The 25,104-nt window shown below is 40.7% G+C and overlaps 1 protein-coding gene and 2 pseudogenes across 2 annotated transcripts in view; 1 reads left to right on the top strand and 2 right to left on the bottom strand.

Annotated features, from left to right (window-relative positions):
* Positions 1-25,104, top strand: part of CSMD1 (CUB and Sushi multiple domains 1) — a 1,658,539-nt gene that overhangs the window by 1,409,555 nt on the left and 223,880 nt on the right. The window lies entirely within an intron of this gene.
* LOC146065923 (5S ribosomal RNA) lies at positions 17,674-17,793 on the bottom strand (annotated as a pseudogene).
* On the bottom strand, positions 22,425-22,544 carry LOC146066018 (5S ribosomal RNA; annotated as a pseudogene).

Consider the following 25,104-nt stretch of genomic DNA (forward strand, 5'->3'; position numbering starts at 1 on the left):
GTCACTGTAATGCGCATAGCGTCGGCGCCTCGTCAGACACCCCTGGGGGCGTGTCAGGAGAGAGATGTAAACATTCACCATAGTCACTGAAAAAAAACGGAGTGAAGGATCAATATGCATAAGAGTACTTAGCAGGTTATCAATGTATAAATCATGGCATAATGGCAGTCGCAGAAGGGGGAGAGAAAATATAGAAAGGGACATGATAAGAAATAACGCTATATTGCATAAACAATCTCCAGACAGTGTGGGATCTGCTGGACATAGACTTAAGGGTTATGACAGGATTTTACTACAGAAAACAATGCAGACTTTGCTTCTCATTCATGCCCAAAGGGGATACAGTCTGTAGCCTGTCTATCCAGCGTGCCTCACACTGTAAAAGTTTTTTGCCGCGGTCACCACCGCGAATGGATGGTGGTACCCAGTCAATCATTTTATAGCGTAAAGATGCAATGGAGTGGTTTGATTGGATGCAGTGCCTTGCAACGGGTTGTTCGCTCATTTTTCCCTCAAATGCCTTGCGGATATTGGAGCGGTGTAGAGCTATGCGCTCCTTAAACATTCTTATGGTTTTACCCACATAGAGTAAACCACACGGGCATTTTATATAATACACAACGTGTGTACTAGTACAAGTGAGGGGGACTTTTATATGATATTTTTTACCGGATCTGGGGTGTGTAAATACATCTCCAGATTCTAAGGCATTACAAGTGGTGCATCCTAAACATTTAAAATTGCCAGGTTTCCTACTGAGGAAATGTGGGGCAGAGGCATCCTTAAATGATGTGATGTCATTATGAACCACCCATTGTTTGATGTTTTTCCCTCTTCTGTATCCAGGCATAATGGTCTTGTTCTTGAACATGGTGAGGGTTGAGTCAGTTGCTACCACTGGCCAGACGGATTTAGCCTTTTGGATCATCCCATCTGAGCCTGTGGAGAAGTCAATCGGGAATATAACCCTCTCCCCCAATTTATCTTTAGGTCGAGAATGAAGAGTCTCTTCCCTTGGGATGGCTAGTACTTTGCTTCTAGCTTCAACTAAGGATGCCCAACCATATCCTCTCTGGAGAAATTTATTCATGAGAAGATCCATTTCTTTATGTGCATCCGCTTCATTAGTACATATACGCCATATTCTTAAAAGTTGCGAAAAGGGTAACCCTCTTTTCAGTGCCGGGGGATGGTGGCTTTGGGCCTGCAAGAGGGTATTCCTTTCCACTTCCTTATGGAATAGGGACGTAGTAATTTTGTTTTGAGCCAACCCAATAGATACATCAAGGAAGTGTATTTTTTCACTGCTGCATTCATATGTGAATTTGGTATCCACATCCCGCATGTTTATACTTGCCAGAAAAAGTTGCAGAGTCTCCATCGTTCCAGACCAGAATACACAGATGTCATCGATGTATCGACCGTAATAAATAATGTTCTCAGCAATCTGGGGATCCGAAAAGAAGATCTTCTGTTCTACACCATGCATGTACGCATTGGCGTAGCTTGGTGCCACGCAAGATCCCATCGCACACCCACGTTTCTGATTATAGATCGCACCATCAAATAAAAAGTAATTGCGGGTGAGGGTTAATTGTAAAAGCTGGAGAAATAAATCAACATCAGGACCTTTGTAGGCTGGACTTGTGGAGAGCAAGGCACGAGTGGCCTCTAGGCCTCTTTCATGGGGGATCGTGGTATATAAGCTGACCACATCAATTGTGGCCAGCGCTTGAATTTTCACATCCGATGGTAGGGACTGTATCTTCAGTAGCAGGGTGGTCGTATCCTTGAGATGGGTTGGCAGGTTTTGAATCACTGGCTGTAGGTAATAATCTAGGAACTGTGAGATGACATAGTACAGGGAGTCGATGGCAGCTATGATGGGTCTTCCGGGTGGCTTGATTGGGTTTTTATGTAGCTTCGGGATGGTGTAAAACACCGGTATTTTTGGGAATTGCAGGATGAGGGAGTCACAGCATTTTTTAGACAGTAGACCTTTTTGTACTGCTGACAGTAGGATAGTGTCCAATTCAAGTTTGTAATCACAGGTTGGGTCCTTATTAAATTTTTCATATACTGCAGCATCTTTAAGCTGATTGTAGATTTCTTCCCTGTAATCCTGTGTATTCTGAAGCACTATCCCCCCACCTTTGTCGGCGGGGCGAATAATGATATCTTTGTAGCCACTTAGATTGATCAAAGCTTTTTTCTGATCCAATGACAAATTGGAGGGTTTTGGAGACTCCTCTACTGCTGTATTAATGTGATTCTCCATTTCCCGAGAAAAGTACCTAATAGCCATATTGGTGGATGCTGGATCAAACTGGGAACGATATCGTATAGGATTTTCCTCCAGGGGGGTCTTGGACTCACCAAAATGTTCCTTGATACGCAGTTGTCGACAGAATTTGTATGTGTCGACTTTATGGTCAAACGAGTTACAGGTGTGGGTAGGAATATAAGACAGTCCTTTATTTAAGACCTCAGTCTCTGATGTGGTTAATTGTCTGTCTGACAAATTAAATACCAGGTTAGGCTTGGAAGTTATTTTTTTCCTTTGCCTTTGCCCTTGACCTCCACGTCTGGTGTGCTTTCTTTGGTGCCGACTTTTCGGGCTCTGGTGGCCACCCCGAGAGGGGGCTTTTTAGAGGTACTTGGGCGCTGATCCATCCTAGTATCCCCATCACTGGCAGTAGAGGCCGCTCCACTCGAAGATTCCGTATCAAATCTGACCCTTCTGTATTTTCGGGCCCGTTGTTGTCTCGCCAACTGTACATTTCTATTATTTACCCAGCTGTACACTTTCTGCTCCGCGTAGTCCCTGGTTACCGTCTCCATTTTTGTCTGTTTAAACTTAACCAGTTCATTTTTGTATTGTTCAATTTGTTGTGATAATTTATCGAGCCAGTTGACACTGGTATCTGTCGACAAAGTAGAAAGGTGGACGGCCTCAAATTGGTTAATTTTTTCAGCTACCAGGGTTTTCTCCCGTTTGGATTCCTCTACAACCAAAAGTAATAAATCAAAGGAGCATTTATTCAGGACTCCTGCCCACTTTCGGCAGAAGTCCGGGTTGTAGCGTCCTATGGTTGGGATGTTTTTTACCCGGAATCCACGGGGGATCATTTTGCTGCGGAAATAGTCAGACAGGGTTACTGCGTGAAGATGGAAATCTATTTCCCGTTTCCTCATTTTTAGTAATTGGCTGTACAGATGCTCAGGCAATTCAACACCTGCAGTTGCTGTAAGGTTTTCTTTACATAGAATAGTCTCAGCGTCTGTATCTGAGATCGTGTAGGTTTCACCTCGTCGCAAGGAGATGTTGCTAAACCCAGAAGGTTCCTGTGTCGGCTCTGGTGCAGAGGGATCCATAGCGTGAATAGCCTTGTCACCTAGGAGGTTAAATCACCCAGTCCCTGTGGGGGATACGTGCAAAGTGAATGTATGTGCAGTCCTGTCATCCAGGCAGGACTTGCTGACGGCCAGTTAAATGCAAGCTGGTATAAGTTAAAGAGAGATGCGGTGCCTTGACTGAAATAAATGTAGATAGTGGCAGATGTCCGGCACTCACAATGACAAATTTCAGATGCTCCCGGTAACCTTGCCCAGTGATAAATACAATCCAAGTTGCTCCAACAGGAGCTATGGCCGGTACTCAGAGAGACTTTGCAAAAAATAATTAGAGTCAACACTAGAAGTGTGGTCAACGTTTCTGAGGCCCTTTATTGCCTCTTTCGTCAGGACATAAAGATTTATTCTGTTTGTATCTTTATGTCCTGACGAAAGAGGCAATAAAGGGCCTCAGAAACGTTGACCACACTTCTAGTGTTGACTCTAATTATTTTTTGCAAAGTCTCTCTGAGTACCGGCCATAGCTCCTGTTGGAGCAACTTGGATTGTATTTATCACTGGGCAAGGTTACCGGGAGCATCTGAAATTTGTCATTGTGAGTGCCGGACATCTGCCACTATCTACATTTATTTCAGTCAAGGCACCGCATCTCTCTTTAACTTATACCAGCTTGCATTTAACTGGCCGTCAGCAAGTCCTGCCTGGATGACAGGACTGCACATACATTCACTTTGCACGTATCCCCCACAGGGACTGGGTGATTTAACCTCCTAGGTGACAAGGCTATTCACGCTATGGATCCCTCTGCACCAGAGCCGACACAGGAACCTTCTGGGTTTAGCAACATCTCCTTGCGACGAGGTGAAACCTACACGATCTCAGATACAGACGCTGAGACTATTCTATGTAAAGAAAACCTTACAGCAACTGCAGGTGTTGAATTGCCTGAGCATCTGTACAGCCAATTACTAAAAATGAGGAAACGGGAAATAGATTTCCATCTTCACGCAGTAACCCTGTCTGACTATTTCCGCAGCAAAATGATCCCCCGTGGATTCCGGGTAAAAAACATCCCAACCATAGGACGCTACAACCCGGACTTCTGCCGAAAGTGGGCAGGAGTCCTGAATAAATGCTCCTTTGATTTATTACTTTTGGTTGTAGAGGAATCCAAACGGGAGAAAACCCTGGTAGCTGAAAAAATTAACCAATTTGAGGCCGTCCACCTTTCTACTTTGTCGACAGATACCAGTGTCAACTGGCTCGATAAATTATCACAACAAATTGAACAATACAAAAATGAACTGGTTAAGTTTAAACAGACAAAAATGGAGACGGTAACCAGGGACTACGCGGAGCAGAAAGTGTACAGCTGGGTAAATAATAGAAATGTACAGTTGGCGAGACAACAACGGGCCCGAAAATACAGAAGGGTCAGATTTGATACGGAATCTTCGAGTGGAGCGGCCTCTACTGCCAGTGATGGGGATACTAGGATGGATCAGCGCCCAAGTACCTCTAAAAAGCCCCCTCTCGGGGTGGCCACCAGAGCCCGAAAAGTCGGCACCAAAGAAAGCACACCAGACGTGGAGGTCAAGGGCAAAGGCAAAGGAAAAAAATAACTTCCAAGCCTAACCTGGTATTTAATTTGTCAGACAGACAATTAACCACATCAGAGACTGAGGTCTTAAATAAAGGACTGTCTTATATTCCTACCCACACCTGTAACTCGTTTGACCATAAAGTCGACACATACAAATTCTGTCGACAACTGCGTATCAAGGAACATTTTGGTGAGTCCAAGACCCCCCTGGAGGAAAATCCTATACGATATCGTTCCCAGTTTGATCCAGCATCCACCAATATGGCTATTAGGTACTTTTCTCGGGAAATGGAGAATCACATTAATACAGCAGTAGAGGAGTCTCCAAAACCCTCCAATTTGTCATTGGATCAGAAAAAAGCTTTGATCAATCTAAGTGGCTACAAAGATATCATTATTCGCCCCGCCGACAAAGGTGGGGGGATAGTGCTTCAGAATACACAGGATTACAGGGAAGAAATCTACAATCAGCTTAAAGATGCTGCAGTATATGAAAAATTTAATAAGGACCCAACCTGTGATTACAAACTTGAATTGGACACTATCCTACTGTCAGCAGTACAAAAAGGTCTACTGTCTAAAAAATGCTGTGACTCCCTCATCCTGCAATTCCCAAAAATACCGGTGTTTTACACCATCCCGAAGCTACATAAAAACCCAATCAAGCCACCCGGAAGACCCATCATAGCTGCCATCGACTCCCTGTACTATGTCATCTCACAGTTCCTAGATTATTACCTACAGCCAGTGATTCAAAACCTGCCAACCCATCTCAAGGATACGACCACCCTGCTACTGAAGATACAGTCCCTACCATCGGATGTGAAAATTCAAGCGCTGGCCACAATTGATGTGGTCAGCTTATATACCACGATCCCCCATGAAAGAGGCCTAGAGGCCACTCGTGCCTTGCTCTCCACAAGTCCAGCCTACAAAGGTCCTGATGTTGATTTATTTCTCCAGCTTTTACAATTAACCCTCACCCGCAATTACTTTTTATTTGATGGTGCGATCTATAATCAGAAACGTGGGTGTGCGATGGGATCTTGCGTGGCACCAAGCTACGCCAATGCGTACATGCATGGTGTAGAACAGAAGATCTTCTTTTCGGATCCCCAGATTGCTGAGAACATTATTTATTACGGTCGATACATCGATGACATCTGTGTATTCTGGTCTGGAACGATGGAGACTCTGCAACTTTTTCTGGCAAGTATAAACATGCGGGATGTGGATACCAAATTCACATTTGAATGCAGCAGTGAAAAAATACACTTCCTTGATGTATCTATTGGGTTGGCTCAAAACAAAATTACTACGTCCCTATTCCATAAGGAAGTGGAAAGGAATACCCTCTTGCAGGCCCAAAGCCACCATCCCCCGGCACTGAAAAGAGGGTTACCCTTTTCGCAACTTTTAAGAATATGGCGTATATGTACTAATGAAGCGGATGCACATAAAGAAATGGATCTTCTCATGAATAAATTTCTCCAGAGAGGATATGGTTGGGCATCCTTAGTTGAAGCTAGAAGCAAAGTACTAGCCATCCCAAGGGAAGAGACTCTTCATTCTCGACCTAAAGATAAATTGGGGGAGAGGGTTATATTCCCGATTGACTTCTCCACAGGCTCAGATGGGATGATCCAAAAGGCTAAATCCGTCTGGCCAGTGGTAGCAACTGACTCAACCCTCACCATGTTCAAGAACAAGACCATTATGCCTGGATACAGAAGAGGGAAAAACATCAAACAATGGGTGGTTCATAATGACATCACATCATTTAAGGATGCCTCTGCCCCACATTTCCTCAGTAGGAAACCTGGCAATTTTAAATGTTTAGGATGCACCACTTGTAATGCCTTAGAATCTGGAGATGTATTTACACACCCCAGATCCGGTAAAAAATATCATATAAAAGTCCCCCTCACTTGTACTAGTACACACGTTGTGTATTATATAAAATGCCCGTGTGGTTTACTCTATGTGGGTAAAACCATAAGAATGTTTAAGGAGCGCATAGCTCTACACCGCTCCAATATCCGCAAGGCATTTGAGGGAAAAATGAGCGAACAACCCGTTGCAAGGCACTGCATCCAATCAAACCACTCCATTGCATCTTTACGCTATAAAATGATTGACTGGGTACCACCATCCATTCGCGGTGGTGACCGCGGCAAAAAACTTTTACAGTGTGAGGCACGCTGGATAGACAGGCTACAGACTGTATCCCCTTTGGGCATGAATGAGAAGCAAAGTCTGCATTGTTTTCTGTAGTAAAATCCTGTCATAACCCTTAAGTCTATGTCCAGCAGATCCCACACTGTCTGGAGATTGTTTATGCAATATAGCGTTATTTCTTATCATGTCCCTTTCTATATTTTCTCTCCCCCTTCTGCGACTGCCATTATGCCATGATTTATACATTGATAACCTGCTAAGTACTCTTATGCATATTGATCCTTCACTCCGTTTTTTTTCAGTGACTATGGTGAATGTTTACATCTCTCTCCTGACACGCCCCCAGGGGTGTCTGACGAGGCGCCGACGCTATGCGCATTACAGTGACGTCATCGCGACCTCCGAGTGGACGCAGCGTGCAGGAGAGCTTCTTGGGTCGTTTGGGTAAGCTATATAAATGTCTTTATTCTGTTTGTATCTTTATGTCCTGACGAAAGAGGCAATAAAGGGCCTCAGAAACGTTGACCACACTTCTAGTGTTGACTCTAATTATTTTTTGCAAAGTCTCTCTGAGTACCGGCCATAGCTCCTGTTGGAGCAACTTGGATTGTATATATATATATATATATATATATATATATATATATATATATATAGAGGACAGGGGGGGGAAACAGCAGCACTCCAGGCGTCTTGTCAAAAAAACACGATCAGGCCATCCAATATGGACAACGTTTCATTGCTTTTAATTCAGCAATTTCATCAGGTCATGGCATCAACAATAAACAGAGTTCATGTCCTACCTTATATTCACCCCAGTGTGGAACAGCGTCTTCCGGAATCCGATTGGCGCTGTGTGATGACGTCACCAACGTGTACGTCCTGTCTGTGCTCCCGTCACCAAGGCAACCATTCAACAGGAAGGCGCACCGTTACGTGCGCTACTATAACAATAATAATAACCACATTAATTAAGTCAAAGCGCTGGTACATACAGGCTCCAATATATGTAATAGAGCGATGATGCACCCAGTGGCGGCATTAGAAAAAAGTAGGATATATATAGCAGAGAAGTAAAAAGCTGGAGGAAAAAACGCATACAGTACACAAGCATTCGAAAGTTCAGAATATTTAGCAGAGCAGAATAGGGGGAAAAATCATGCATACAAGATTTATAGATAGCGTAAGCATAGCGATTATCATAGTACATTCTTAAGCACATTATTAAACATAATTTTGCAAACATGAAAAAATGTAAAAATGCTAAATACAGGGAGAGCCGGATCAACCCCATTAAACTCTGTATATGTATATATATATATATATATATATATATATATATATATATATATATATATAAAGGTAATGTATAAAGATATCGGCGACTAATTATTGTAAAAGAGCTAAAATATCTATATATATATAAAAGTGGGTTTAAAGATATAAAAAATTTGTATTAGTTGACAAATTCGGTATAAAAGAGAAACAAGTAAACAATGATAGCTTTTGAAAAACTTTTTTAAAAACTTTTTGGTATATAAAAATTTTTTTTTAGTAAAAAGACAGGATTCTAAAATAAAATAGAGAAAGGTGCTTATCTTTGGAGTAGGAAGGATTTCCCAACGCGTTTCGTCTATGTGACTTCTTCAAGGGGTAGGAGACAAGTAAGACCGGGCTGATATTTATACCTATGTACCTGCTCAGATACTTGGTGACATCACTTCCTGTAATTAACTAATCTAAACTGGCTACTACTGTTTTAACCTGACATAGGGATACATCTAGAGCTTACTTAAACACATATAGGAAAGAGATAGGGAAGACTAGCACAGACTCTCAGCAGGATATTTCACATTACAATCTTCAGAACCAACATGTTGTATATAACAGGACCTAATGTCCCTAAAAATTTCCTCGTTGGTGGTGCTCCCATGAGTCACAATTTACTATGTATCATAAAAGAAGAGAAAAAGGGTGACTCTTTTTGTCGGGGCACGACTTAATAAATTTCTATATAATTGTATATATTTTTACTGACTTCACCCTATTACCATAATCATTGGGGAGAAACTATTACAGAAAAAAGATTTATAGTTTTTTTCATTTTTTATTTATATGCAGTGTTAGTGTAAGTAGGTGTATAACAATTTTACTAGTGTTGTTTATCACAGAATCACAAATTAATGTGAATGTATCAGCCTTGATCACTTCATGATCTCAATAGAGGGATATTCTCCCATGAGGCATCAATTGGCCTGGCTGATTTTTTAATGGAGTGACAATACTGAAATTAGTATAAGTGCAATTAAGAAAAATGTGCAATCAATTATTGATTGTTGTGAATAAAAAGTTAAAACGGCGAAATATCTGTTTATCAGGTGCTTAGTCACAGAGGGATTACCACAGCATATGGTTCTGTGGTATATGAAGGTAAATACCTAAATCTACTGGTGTTTTTAATTCTTGAGGATTTGTCCAGAAATAAGTATCAATAGATAGAAGTTTTTAGCTGATTTCCCTTAGTCTCTAATCTTTCCTGCTTTCTGGCCGTGTGTCTCAAGGACAGTGAACGGACCAGATGAGGGGATGATTATAGTGGAGACCTGTGGTCGGATCAGTGGAAAAAAGGGAATAGGGATCTGCTGTTGTGAGCCGGATCCAGTTTCACCCCTGATAGTTTAACCAGTGCAGAGGATCACCCTGGTGTCGGGACCAATGAGAGTCCCTTAGGTAGAGGAAGAGACAGTCCCAAATGGGAAAGGTATATCTTACAACTGCCTATTATCAGTAATATACAGCAGTAGAATATGTCCCTCACTTGAGCATTGATTGGGTAAAATTACTCTTAATTAGTATAATGCATCCTCACCACAAGTATAGTATAGTCAGTCGCTACAATGTATATGCTTAAACATAGGAGATTAGTCCATACATTATATCCATCACATAGTAAACTGGGTTAATTTCAGCAACTTAACTATAGCAACAATATGAAGAATCAAAACAAAGAAATTGATACTCAAACAACTTTCACTGGATCGTCCTTCATGCACCAGATTTCCCCTCTGTGACGTTCAGCCCCGATACTGGACGCGCGTTTCGCCTGGAGGCTTGTTCACCAGTACATAATGGTGGCTAAATAGCGTGTATTTATACTAACACTCATTCGCGGGTAATCCCAACTCCCGTTTTGATTGGATCTTGCCTCTATCCCAGCATCTATGCTATTTGCGGCATTTGCTGTCACTCAGTACCGAGACAGATTCTAGTGGTCTGCGCTCCCGCCATCAGCTGAGACGCACAGCCACTCCTCCTCCGTGTGGATTCCGTCGGCGTCTGCACCATGGCAGCGGGAGGCGTTCCTACGTAGTCAGCTGTCATTCAGGCACGTTAGTGCTCTGACGTCTTTGCTCCTCCCCTTTCGGGCGGACTTCATTCATCTCAAATACAAAAGAACAACAACCGGCGCTGATTCTAAGTGGTGACTTGTGAGAAGGTTTCCTCTTTATTCTCCACAAGTCCTACTGGAATCCCAGTGAGTTTCACTATTGGACCACACTGACCTGAGTGTGGGTCCCTATGTACACATAGCGTTTTCTTTGTCCAAATATCCTTATTCACCAATCCACATGTCGCAATTGATTCCAAAAACTGACCTGGGAAATGGTCCCTATATTCACATAAAGGTATCTTTGGACAAAGTGCGTTCTCCAAAAAACTCCAGAATCAACCAGCAATACACATCTTTGGCATAAGGAAACAAACTGACCTGTATATAAGTTTCTATGTTCACGTAGCGTGTTCTTTTAGTCGCTCACTCCTTTTCCTTAGCCCAAAGTATACACGATACCGGATTTTCTCCAAGACAAAATTTTAATTTCCAAGTGGATAAAAAAACATACAATAAAATGTAGTAAAAAACGGGAGCTTTTCACAGGTATAGACCAATACACACTATATTATTCCTCCTCACCCGGAATGAGTTGGAACAATCTGTGATGCCCTGATGGTAGGGTGGATATCGGCCTTTCCTGTGTCCAGCGTCCCTGTACACCAACGCGTTTCTGACGTCACCGTCCTTCCTCAGGGTGTACTAGACACATGTCCCTTTGGGATATATATACCCAAAGGAGTTTGTTCAAGAGGAGGGGTTAAACCTCCCCACACCATGGTTATACATAAAACCCGGAAACAACAACATTTACACCGCATATTCCTATTCATAAAATACATAAAATATATTGCACAAATCTCTGTCCCAATAAAGCACTCCCACTAGTTACATATTGCAAGGAAAAATAAGCATATAGTCAATTAATTCAGAATACTTATAACACATTTCATTCCTGGTATTAGTGATTTCCCATTTGTAAATCCCGCTCCCCATCATCCAATGAGTGAGTCCGTTCATGTCACTTCCTCCCAGTGACACGCATAACAAGTAGTTCATACATACTGTAGATGGTTCTCTCGTATCCCGGACTCCCGACTTCCGGTTTCAGAGTGTGTAGCGTATAGACGCTCTGACTCACACACGTAGTTCAGACGCCGCTTCCGGTGTTTGACCCGCATACTGCCGGAGCGCATATGGCTGGGGAGCATACTTCCTCCTTTGATGACAGGAGGAAGCTGGATTGTATAAACTCCGGTATTTGACACGCATACCGGAATATGTATTGGACCGCAAATCCCATCTCTCAGTAGTTCGTTTTGTACATAGAACTTTAAGAGAGAAAAAAGATAAATATTAATCACAAAGAATTTGCGCCAACTCCATGTTTCCATATATATATAATAAAACACTCAATTGATAAAAGCGATACAAGACTGACATATATTAATAAAAATATATTAATAAAAATAGAAAACAATTTCATATACACTTCATATGATACTAAAATAGGATTGACATATACACATACAAAATTCATAAAGAAGTAAAAATTCATATAGAGATACCAAGTTCATATAAAGATAAAACGCCAGAGGACCAATCAATATATAAGGTAAAAAATCCCCATAAAATTAATGAAAAAGTCTATCAAAAAGATCATCATAAGCTTTGGGGGTTTGTTTTTAAAAATCAGGGGGTGTTAAGAACAACTGGCAGGACTCAAGACACTTTACAGGAACCACTTAAGTTTGAAATCTGCATTGAGCCCTCGTGGGACCAAGGTCCTCAATGCATGTATCGTCCTCATCTCAGTCCTAGCCAAAGTGGTGTCCCGATCTCCATTCCTCCATTGTATGGGAACGGTCTTTATACCACAAAAGGAAACCAAGTGTTTAGGATCTTGACCGTGCATGGTTTTAAAATGCATAGATACATTATGTGTCTCTAGACCCAACCTAATGTTTCTGGCATGCTCCGCAAGTCTTACCTTGAGCATGCGGGTGGTCTTTCCTACATACTGGCTCCCACACGTACATTCCAACAAGTAAATACAGTATTTAGAGCTGCAAGTAATAAAATCCCTAATTTCGTATTTCTTGCCAGTTTGATTAGATTTATAGTGTGTTATTTTTGTGGTTTCACTTCTACATAATTTACACAGATTGCAGGAGCCGCATCTGTAAAAGCCCTTAGATTTGAAATTCCCTTTGGTTTTCGGGACATCACGAAGTATGCTCCCCAGCCATATGCGCTCCGGCAGTATGCGGGTCAAACACCGGAAGCGGCGTCTGAACTACGTGTGTGAATCAGAGCGTCTATACGCTACACACTCTGAAACCGGAAGTCGGGAGTCCGGGATACGAGAGAACCATCTATGTATGAACTACTTGTTATGCGTGTCACTGGGAGGAAGTGACATGAACGGACTCACTCATTGGATGATGGGGAGCGGGATTTACAAATGGGAAATCACTAATACCAGGAATGAAATGTGTTATAAGTATTCTGAATTAATTGACTATATGCTTATTTTTCCTTGCAATATGTAACTAGTGGGAGTGCTTTATTGGGACAGAGATTTGTGCAATATATTTTATGTATTTTATGAATAGGAATATGCGGTGTAAATGTTGTTGTTTCCGGGTTTTATGTATAACCATGGTGAGGGGAGGTTTAACCCCTCCTCTTGAACAAACTCCTTTGGGTATATATATCCCAAAGGGACATGTGTCTAGTACACCCTGAGGAAGGACGGTGACGTCAGAAACGCGTTGGTGTACAGGGACGCTGGACACAGGAAAGGCCGATATCCACCCTACCATCAGGGCATCACAGATTGTTCCAACTCATTCCGGGTGAGGAGGAATAATATAGTGTGTATTGGTCTATACCTGTGAAAAGCTCCAGTTTTTTACTACATTTTATTGTATGTTTTTTTATCCACTTTGAAATTAAAATTTTGTCTTGGAGAAAATCCGGTATCGTGTATACTTTGGGCTAAGGAAAAGGAGTGAGCGACTAAAAGAACACGCTACGTGAACATAGGGACCTATATACAGGTCAGTTTGTTTCCTTATGCCAAAGATGTGTATTGCTGGTTGATTCTGGAGTTTTTTGGAGAACGCACTTTGTCCAAAGATACCTTTATGTGAATATAGGGACCATTTCCCAGGTCAGTTTTTGGAATCAATTGCGACATGTGGATTGGTGAATAAGGATATTTGGACAAAGAAAACGCTATGTGTACATAGGGACCCACACTCAGGTCAGTGTGGTCCAATAGTGAAAATTACTGGGATTCCAGTAGGACTTGTGGAGAATAAAGAGGAAACCTTCTCACAAGTCACCACTTAGAATCAGCGCCGGTTGTTGTTCTTTTGTATTTGTGATTGCGTATGTTAAGGAGTGGTGCTCCCTGAACAAATAACCAGGCAGCGATTACAGAGAGCGCTGTGGAGCTGAAAAACACCTTTGTTTGATATTGGACTTTATTCATCTGCACCATGGCAGCGGGCGGCGTCCCTACGTAGTCAGCAGTCATTTAAGCACGTTAGTGCTCTGACGTCTTTGCTCCTCCCCTTTCGGGCGGACCTCATTCGTCTGCACCATGGCAACAGGCAGCGTCACTACGTAGTCAGCTGTCATTCAAACACGTTAGTGCTCTGACATCTTGACTCCTCCCCTTCCAGGCGGACTTCATTCATAACTTTCTCGTAGTAACTAATGATTTACTATCAGCAATGGTACATATTTAAATCATTTGGACAGATAAATACGCAATGACGCTACTTAGTGCTACCTTAAGGGCAACCCGATCGTAGGTGTAATTGCCTTTGGAATAATCTAGTTCTGTCTATTTAGCTGGAGTATATGGAAAAGGGAGCTTGCTGCGGTGAGCTCTCCCAACCTCTGACCTTTGCGGATATGATGGTGTCATTTACATAATCTGTATTAACCCATTCTGGCTATATTTTTGGATCAAGATAAGTTGTATCAAGTACCGATCCGAGGCATATCACATAATTATCTAATTGTATCCTGTTAATATATATATAGTTACACTATATAGTATTAATGTTATGTAATGGATTTGATTAGTCTATTATATGGCCAGTATTAAGTATATGTGTAAGAAAAATTATTTTGTTAAAAAAACGTGAGAAAACTGTGCACCAACGTGAAAGAGGAAGTGAAGAAAATGTGAAAAAGAATAAAATAATTATTAGAAAACGGATGTGTATATCCATGCCTACACTAAGTCCGACATATAACGGAATATAGAAGAAAAATTAAACATATGCATAAGGTTGTGTTGTAGAATGGAATGGAATACACAGGTATGTGGGGTTTTAATATCCCACTGACCTGGGCTTCCATGTGATAGTGTGCATATCTCTATAAAGAGATAGATAATAGGTGAGATATCTGTCTTTAGAAGAATTTCTTAGTGACTGTATGTGCTGGGGGTATAAAAGGTACCCCACTCGTGGATTTGTGTGGGTTTCTATACTAATCCAAAAAATTTTTTTCTTAAATTAGGTAGTTATTTATCCATTATTATATCTTAATGGCTTATACAGTTTAGATTTGGATATACTATCTGTTGTTTGCAAGGGTATTTACGGGAATACTTGGTAGTTTATGTATTCATTTAGTCCTGATGGTGAGAGGGCATCTAATTTGAATGTCCACTCACTTTCTCGCTGTAGGAGGTTCTTCTGGAGGTCTCCGCCTCTAATTCCCAGTTTTATTCGTTCCAGGCCAATGACCTGAGTTCCCTTAAATGAGTTCTTGTGATGGCGATGGTAGTGGCGTGCTACTGATGTCAGTTTCTTGAATTTAGCTATATCAGAGATGGAATTCCGTACTGTTCCCACGTGTTCTAATATTCTCTGTTTTAGGGCTCTGGTGGTCATGCCTACATATTTCATTTTGCAGGGGCATATAATACAATATATAACTCCTGTTTAATTACAGTTAATGAATTGTTGGATTTGAATCCTGTTGCCATATTTGTCTTCCACTTCTCCACATTTATACATATATTCACATGCTTTACAGCTCCCACAGGCAAAGGATCCCTGTGCAATATCCGGTTTTTGAGTTTGGAAACATACAGGCTCCAATATATGTAATAGAGCGATGATGCACCCAGTGGCGGCATTAGAAAAAAGTAGGATATATATAGCAGAGAAGTAAAAAGCTGGAGGAAAAAACGCATACAGTACACAAGCATTCGAAAGTTCAGAATATTTAGCAGAGCAGAATAGGGGGAAAAATCATGCATACAAGATTTATAGATAGCGTAAGCATAGCGATTATCATAGTACATTCTTAAGCACATTATTAAACATAATTTTGCAAACATGAAAAAATGTAAAAATGCTAAATACAGGGAGAGCCGGATCAACCCCATTAAACTCTGTATATGTATATATATATATATATATATATATATATATATATATATATATATATATATATAAAGTAATGTATAAAGATATCGGCGACTAATTATTGTAAAAGAGCTAAAATATCTATATACAGATTGGTCAGGTCCCATCTTTGCAGGGGATGGCGCTGGCGTCGCCAGCCGCCATCCCCCGCCAGCGCCATGGCGATGGTGAGAAGGGGACGCGCGCGCACGAGAGGCGCGCGCGTCCCCTTCCGACGGCGCTTCGATCCGTTCCCCCGGGTCCCCGCCGGCTTGCCGGCGGTAACCCGGGGTCCCCGCCGCCTGCCCGCACCCCCCCTAACCCCCCCTAACCCTGTCCGTCTCACGTGCGTCTCAGTCTCCTCGCTGGCGAGGCTGCTGGCGGGTCGCCAGCGCGTACGTTCTGGCGACCCGCCAGCAAGGATGAGTACAGTAACATACTGTATATATAAAAGTGGGTTTAAAGATATAAAAATTTTTTATTAGTTGACAAATTCGGTATAAAAGAGAAACAAGTAAACAATGATAGCTTTTAAAAAACTTTTTTAAAAACTTTTTGGTATATAAAAATTTTTTTTTAGTAAAAAGACAGGATTCTAAAATAAAATAGAGAAAGGTGCTTATCTTTGGAGTAGGAAGGATTTCCCAACGCGTTTCGTCTATGTGACTTCTTCAAGGGGTAGGAGACAAGTGAGACCGGGCTGATATTTATACCTATGTACCTGCTCAGATACTTGGTGACATCACTTCCTGTAATTAACTAATCTAAACTGGCTACTACTGTTTTAACCTGACATAGGGATACATCTAGAGCTTACTTAAACACATATAGGGACTAGGAGCATAAACGCTATATTTAAACCAAAAATAGAGTTCTAAAAATGCTTTAAAGACATTTATATATACAAAACGCGGCACTTCCGCCACGTTTCCGGCATCCGTTTCGCGCTACTGTGCATGCCCGGCTGCAGGAGCTTCAGAGAAGAGAGGAGGCGACCTTCATTGTTACTGCGCATGCGTCGGCCGGAGATGGTCAGACGAGGCTTCAGTATGTAGCTCTTGTGAGCGAGTCTCTGATTTCTTATTTGCTTGCGGCCATTTTCTTGGAGGTTAGGCTGATCTCTGCTGATTCTCAGTGTGCCGTTTTTTATATACATAGGGAACAAAGAGGCAAATTAATATATTGTTTGTGAACATATAAACTACTAGATAAACGGGATGACTTAATATATTGTTTGTGGACATATAAACAACTGAATGGACAGGTTGACTTATTTAAATGAGGTTCGTTAAGTGAGGTGATTCTGATGCTAATTAGCAGTGTACGAGAATGTGAATAACAAGTTGATAAGTGCACCCAATTCTGATATAGCATACATTGGTGCGCAGAATAGTATCCAGGTGCAAAAGGGGGACCATTTAATCTGTGTCAGTTGGAACTAGTATGTTCAAGGTGCTGGTGTATTAAAGTGCTACAGTTGGAGTGCTAAAGTGCCTTTTTGACCTGCAGTATTGAGTACCCTTAATAAGTTATTAATAATAATAATAATAATAATAATAAAAAATAATGAATAGATAAATAAATAGAGTGCTACAATTAGAGTGCTAGAGTGAATTTTATTAATAGTAAAGTGCATAATACAATCAATATGTAATTTATATAAGATTTAAGTATATCATTCCCTCCATTGGTTGTCTGTCTTTAAATTATTACTACAGCACCAGGTTTTCCCAAGGGGTCTCCCATCTTGGTACTAGCCTGGCCCAACACTGCTTAGCTTCCAAGATCGGACGAGATTGGGCGTATCAACGTGTGGTTTGACTGTAGGTTATTATGACGACAATTGGAGTTTGGATATTGGTTGCCAGATATCAGTTTTAAAACAACTTTTTGAATAATATTACGCACTTCATGAATAAAAGAAAGATTGTGTGGAAGAAAGATAAAAATTCAGTACATTCAAGATTGACCTTATAAAAACGGTGCTATTTCATAGCTGTCATTAAAACCCAGGGGATGTAGTGTGTTCAATTCAAAGATCCAGTACATCTCCCTCTGGGAAAGCTTGTTAGCTAGATCGCCACCTCTTGGTCCCAATTTGACCCATTCGATGGCTTTGAAGGTCATTCCGGTACTTATCTGGGCTCCCGTTTTTCTTATGAGACCGCGTCCCCTTGCGGGGCTCGCTGCGCTCGCCACGCTTCGGGCATGGTGGCTCGCTGCGCTCGCCACACTATATAAAATCAACTCCATGCGTAATTGGATAGTAGGGGTATGAAAATATGAGGTGCATTTAACATGGGAGCCCAGATAATACATAAGTACCGTCATTCCTTCTGGATTCGCATTGTGCTGGGTTTCGAATTGTTTGTATAGAGCATGATTGTCAATCTTGTTTTTAATGTTCCGGCTACAGGTATGTTCTTGAATTCGCAGTTTTAAAGGTCTTTTAGTCTTGCCCATGTATTTCAGGTGACATAGACATTCCAGAAGATATATTACCGACGAGGTGTTGCAGTTCATGAAGTCTTTTATAATGTATTCCTTACTGTCATTGTGGTTGGTGAATTTTTTCCTGTTCGGATGAACATACCTACAAATGTTACATTTTCCGCACTTGTAGGCACCTGTGCATTTTATTCCAGGATTCGTTTGTGTTCGCTTTGATGTAAGTAGACTGGGTGCCAGGATGTCCTTCAGATTCTTTGATTTTTTTTAAATGATCTCAGGGTTGGGTGGGAGTATTTCTTTCAAGATTGGGTCCATCAGCAGCAGGTTCCAATGTTTCTTTAAACTTTGTTTGATCTTAGTTTCATGTTGGTTGTATGTAGTAATGAAAGCTACTGACTCTTTTCTCTCATTTTTACTCTTGTATTCCAGCAAATCTTCTCTTTTGACCTTATTGACTTTGGTTCTTGCTTTCTGTATGATCTCGTTAGGGTATTCTTTCTCTTCAAATCTTTTTCTATACATCTCCAGTTGCATCTCACAGTCCTCGGCCTAGTTGCAGTTTCTTTTGATGCGATTGAATTGAGAGTAGGGGATGTTCTCTTTCCATTTGCGGAGGTGGTTGCTCTTGAAATGCAAATAGCTGTTAGTGTCCACCTTCTTAATGAAGTTTTTTGTTATTACTTCTGACTTATCTCCTATCAGAACCAAATCTAGGAACTCAATCTTTGTTTTATTAATGCTGGATGTGAAGCGTAGGTTCATGTTGTTATCTTCTATATATTCGAGGAACTCTAAAAATGAATTTTCATTACCTTCCCATACAATTAAAATGTCATCAATATATCTTTTGTAAAATCTGTTGTTGTCCTTAAAAGTATGGTCCGTGTAAATAAAACTTTTTTCCCAACTTCCCATAAAAAGATTCGCGAAACTGGGCACAAGGTAGTCCCCATTGCAGTACCACATCTTTGGAGATAAAACTGGTCCAGGAATTTAAAATAGTTATGACTTAAAATGAATTTCATTGTATCACATATGAACGTCTTATGTTGTGGAGTCAAAGTGTCGTCCTCTTCCAGAAATTCTTCACAGGCTTCAATTCCTAGTTTGTGGTCAATGCAAGTGTATAGCGACTGAACGTCTATTGTGGCCCAATAAAAGGATTCTTTCCATTTAAAATCTTTTAAAAGGTTTAAAACAGTGGTGGTATCTTTCAAGTATGCTGGCAGTTTCTTTACGTATTTGCTCAAGAAGATATCAACGTATTCCGACAGGTTCGAAGTTAAGGAATCTATCCCCGCCACTATCGGGCGTCCAGGTGGATTTTCTAAAGACTTATGAATCTTCGGCAGGAAGTAGAAGATGGGGGTAATCGGACTTGACCTCATTAGGTATTGGTACTCTTCTTTGGTTAAAACTTTCTCACGTAGTCCTTGTAATAAGAGGGTTCTGAGTTCCTCAATATATTCATCCTTTGGATCTTGACTAAGGGCTGAGTATGAAACTGTATCTCCCAGTAGTCTGTTGGCCTCTGTTATGTATGCTTCACGATCCATAATGACGAGTCCTCCCCCTTTATCTGCTTGTTTCAAGATTATCTCTGTGTTGTTTTTAAGGTGCTTCAGTGCTTCTCTTTCTGTATTGGATAAATTCTTTTTTATAATTGGTTCCATTGCTTCTTCACACAGGTCTTTCTTCACTAGGTCATGAAAGATCCCAATGTTGTTGCCCTTGGATTCGATGGGGTAATACTTAGATACAGGTTTTAGGCCAGAATTCGATCTGTTTACATAATTTTGTATACTAGCATTTTCTTTCCTCGCAAAATGTCTTTTCAGCGTCAGTTTTCTTACGAACTTGTTCAAGTCAATGTATGTCTCAAATTTATTCATGCCTCCCGTAGGGGCGAAGGATAGACCTCTATTGAGAAGGGTGGTTTCTGCTTCGGTTAAAACATGTTTCGAGAGATTAAAAATTCCTTTTGGTTGTGTCCTTATTGTAGTGTTCTTTTTTTGGGGTCTCTCCCTCCTACCGCCTCTTTTTCCTCTTCCTCTAAAAATCTTCTTTTTAAGCTATTCTTATGTCTTACTTCACTGTCTGTCTCATTGTTTCCCGGACCCTCGTTGCCGTGTCCGAGGATAAAAAATCCTCCTGTTCTCCTGTGGATCTGAGTCTCTGTAGAGGTGTAAATCTATTGAAGGTCCTCCAATGTGGAGTTTTTGGAGATTCGGTATTCCTAGTGTTGAATTTTCGATTCGTGTTCTTGGTTAGCTGGTAAGTAGGTCTTTGATAATTTCTCTGCTGGTTAGGTGCATTAGCAAATCTGCTCCAATTCTTAACTTTGCCTTAATCGTAATCTTGCTTGTCTCTTTGGAATTTGTTCTCCTTATTTTAAATTACTTCCTCCTCCATTCTTTCCAATTTTTTGTTCAGCACTTTCTCATTGATTTTGTAGTCCTCATTGTCTTTGTGTGTTTCTAGTGTACTTTCTTTGTTTTTAATCTCTTCTTCAAGTAGAATTAGGGATTTCTTTTTTTCGGTTACTATTAATCTCATCAAGTCCATTGAGCAATTGTGCAAAATTGCATCCCGATTGTTTATAAATTCTGGGTCTGTATTGCCAAATGTTGGTTGCTTATTTAATCTAAGACCCCTTGGGATTCTGTTTACTGAGAAGTATTGCTCTAGTCCTTTTATATCCCACCAAGTTTTCATTTCCTTGGCTAGCAGTCTTTCCATTGTCCAGAATTTGTCATCTAAATCCTCTGTATTTATAGATTCAGTTATCACTTCAGTTTCACAAAAGATTTTTTGGCACCAATAATTCCTCTTGCTGGTGCGTTCATTAGCTCTGAACATAGTCCGAAGTAACTGGCACCAGGCAGCCTTTCAAAAAATACCTGGAAAGTGTCTATATGCTATGGATAAAAGGCTCCACTTGTGCTAATTGCGTATACAAAACAATAATATTCCCTTTGGTTATATAGGGTGTCTGCCACTCTTTAAATAAAAGTAAGGGTATGTTACTCAAAAATGAAATAAAAAGTAATGTATAAAGATATCGGCGACTAATTATTGTAAAAGAGCTAAAATATCTATATATATATATATATATAAAAGTGGGTTTAAAGATATAAAAAAATTTTATTAGTTGACAAATTCGGTATAAAAGAGAAACAAGTAAACAATGATAGCTTTTAAAAAACTTTTTAAAAAACTTTTTGGTATATAAAAATTTTTTTTTTGTAAAAAGACAGGATTCTAAAATAAAATAGAGAAAGGTGCTTATCTTTGGAGTAGGAAGGATTTCCCAACGCGTTTCGTCTATGTGACTTCTTCAAGGGGTAGGAGACAAGTGAGACCGGGCTGATATTTACACCTATGTACCTGCTCAGATACTTGGTGACATCACTTCCTGTAATTAACTAATCTAAACTGGCTACTACTGTTTTAACCTGACATAGGGATACATCTAGAGCTTACTTAAACACATATAGGGACTAGGAGCATAAACGCTATATTTAAACCAAAAATAGAGTTCTAAAAATGCTTTAAAGACATTTATATATACAAAACGCGGCACTTCCGCCACGTTTCCGGCATCCGTGTACAAGAATGTGAATAACAAGTTGATTAGTGCACCCAATTCTGATATAGCATACATTGGTGTGCAGAATAGTATCCAGGTGCAAAAGGGGGACCATTTAATCTGTGTCAGTTGGAACTAGTATGTTCAAGGTGCTGGTGTATTAAAGTGCTACAGTTGGAGTGCTAAAGTGCCTTTTTGACCTGCAGTATTGATTACCCTTAATAAGTTGTTATTAATAATAATAATAATAATAATAATAAATAATGAATAATGAATAATGAATAGATAAATAAATAGAGTGCTACAATTAGAGTGCTAGAGTGAATTTTATTAATAGTAAAGTGCATAATACAATCAATAGGTAATTTATATAAGATTTAAGTATATCATTCCCTCCATTGGTTGTCTGTCTTTAAATTATTACTACAGCACCAGGTTTTCCCAAGGGGTCTCCCATCTTGGTACTAGCCTGGCCCAACACTGCTTAGCTTCCAAGATCGGACGAGATTGGGCGTATCAACGTGTGGTTTGACTGTAGGTTATTATGACGACAATTGGAGTTTGGATATTGGTTGCCAGATATCAGTTTTAAAACAACTTTTTGAATAATATTACGCACTTCATGAATAAAAGAAAGATTGTGTGGAAGAAAGATAAAAATTCAGTACATTCAAGATTGACCTTATAAAACGGTGCCATTTTATAGCTGTCATTAAAACCCAGGGGATGTAGTGTGTTCAATTCAAAGATCCAGTACATCTCCCTCTGGGAAAGCTTGTTAGCTAGATCGCCACCTCTTGGTCCCAATTTGACCCCTTCGATGGCTTTGAAGGTCATTCCTTCTGGATTTGCATTGTGCTGGGTTTCGAAGTGTTTGTATAGAGCATGATTGTCAATCTTGTTTTTAATGTTCCGGCTATGTTCTTGAATTCGCAGTTTTAAAGGTCTTTTAGTCTTGCCCACGTATTTCAGGTGACATGGACATTCCAGAAGATATATTACCGACGAGGTGTTGCAGTTCATGAAGTCTTTTATAATGTATTCCTTACTGTCATTGTGGTTGGTGATTTTTTTCCTGTTCGGATGAACATACCTACAAATGTTACATTTTCCGCACTTGTAGGCACCTGTGCATTTTATTCCAGGATTCGTTTGTGTTTGCTTTGATGTAAGTAGACTGGGTGCCAGGATGTCCTTCAGATTCTTTGATTTTTATATATATATATATATATATATATATATAAAGCGGTAGGTCAGGCACTCCAAATGATGATAGATACTGTGTCCGGTGCCTTCACAAGCAGAGCAATATGAACAGGGAAGGTGCGGCACTCGGCGATGCTGAGAAATAATTCACGGAGCCATATGCGTGGACAACGTTTCAGTTGTATTAAACAACTTTTTTCAAGTCAAACATACATGCATGAAGTGGATAACATACCTTTATAGAAGACATGCAAAACCAAAGTGAACAGTGCTGGACGGCGCCGGGCAGGACACAGCGTCAGTCAGTCCGGGAGCCGCCACTAGTGATGACGTCATTGCGCAGCCGCGTCATGCACGTCAGTTCAGTGTACCCTATCACCATGGAAACTGGTGTGGGAGCAGAGCGAGAAAAGACAATCATTAGCAAAATAGCAAGAAATGTCAAAACAGTAAAACTTCATAAAATGAGCAACTAAAGGCATGGAAGTTAAACAGTACAAATATACATATCAGAAGCAGAGAGTGTCAAGCAGATATACAGTTACCGAAAACATGCGTATGACAGCATTTCATTAAGCCCTTTAGGGGCAATTACATCTAATTTATGAATCCACTTAGCCTCACATTGGATGAGTTTAAGGGCACGATTGCCACCCCTAATAGACGGGGGAATGGTATCAATAATGCGATATCTTAATGAAGACAAGGGGTGTTTGGCAGTGGCAAAATGACGGGCCACAGGCTGGTCGCTGGTGCCAGTGGTCAGGGCTTTGCGAATGGCAGAGCGGTGGGCTGCCATGCGATCCTTAAACTTGCATTCGGTTTTCCCTATGTAGGATAAACCGCAGGGACACAAAATTTGATAAACCACAAATGTGGTATCGCAATTGACGTGGTGTTTGATCAAAATACTTTTCCCCGTGTGGGGATGAGGGAAGGATTTGCCAGCCAACATGAACTGGCATGTTACACACCCGCAGCGGGTGCAGCCAGTAGGAGTGGAGGTGAGAAAGGATTCGATGCCATTGGCGGTTTTGATTTTGGACAAGTCAGTTTTAACTAACCAATCTTTTAAATTCCTCCCGCGGGAGTAGCATGGCATAAGGGCAGTATCAGCAAATGGCAATTGGGGGTCCGATTTGATGACCGGCCAATGTTTTTTAGTAATGGTATTAATAGTGGGAGAGGCAATGTTATATTTATTAACCCATGGGAGTTTGGGTGGTTTAGATAAAGACGGATCTTTTTTCTTTAGCAAGAAATCTTGATTGCACAACAAAGCTTTTTCTTTTGCCTTAACCAGATCAGGAAGCCTGTACCCGCGTGTTATAAATTTAGCTATAAGCTCCTCTATCTGCAATATAGCGGTGTCGCGGTTGCTATTGATGCGCAAAATGCGTATCATCTGTGAATACGGCAAACCGCGTTTGAGACCGGACGGGTGACAGCTGGAAGATAGCAGGGGAAGGTTTCTGTCAGTATCTTTTTTGTAGAGAGTGGTGCTGATACTGTTGTTACTTAATGAAACGGTAACATCCAGAAAATTCATGGTTGTTTGGCTGGCTGAAAATGTAAATTTAATGGGGCAGGAGGAAGCGTTATGAACATCTATCATGGAGGCAAATGATTCAAGGGATGAAGACCATATAATAAACACGTCGTCTATGTAGCGACCAAGAAAGACGGTGTTCTCCATGATATTACTGTTATTGTAAAAAACGTCATCCTCAACAGCATACATCACAATATTGGCATAGCTCGGAGCTGCGCTAGAACCTATCGCGCAGCCCCGAGCTTGCCTGTAAAATTGCCCATCATACAAAAAGAAGTTGTTGGTGAGAATTAGTTCCAATAAGTCAATAATAACATCAATTTGCTCGGGAGAAAAAGCACT

The sequence above is a fragment of the Crinia signifera genome, chromosome 3, assembly GCF_055691185.1.
Source record: "Crinia signifera chromosome 3, ASM5569118v1, whole genome shotgun sequence".
Classification (NCBI taxonomy): domain Eukaryota; kingdom Metazoa; phylum Chordata; class Amphibia; order Anura; family Myobatrachidae; genus Crinia; species Crinia signifera.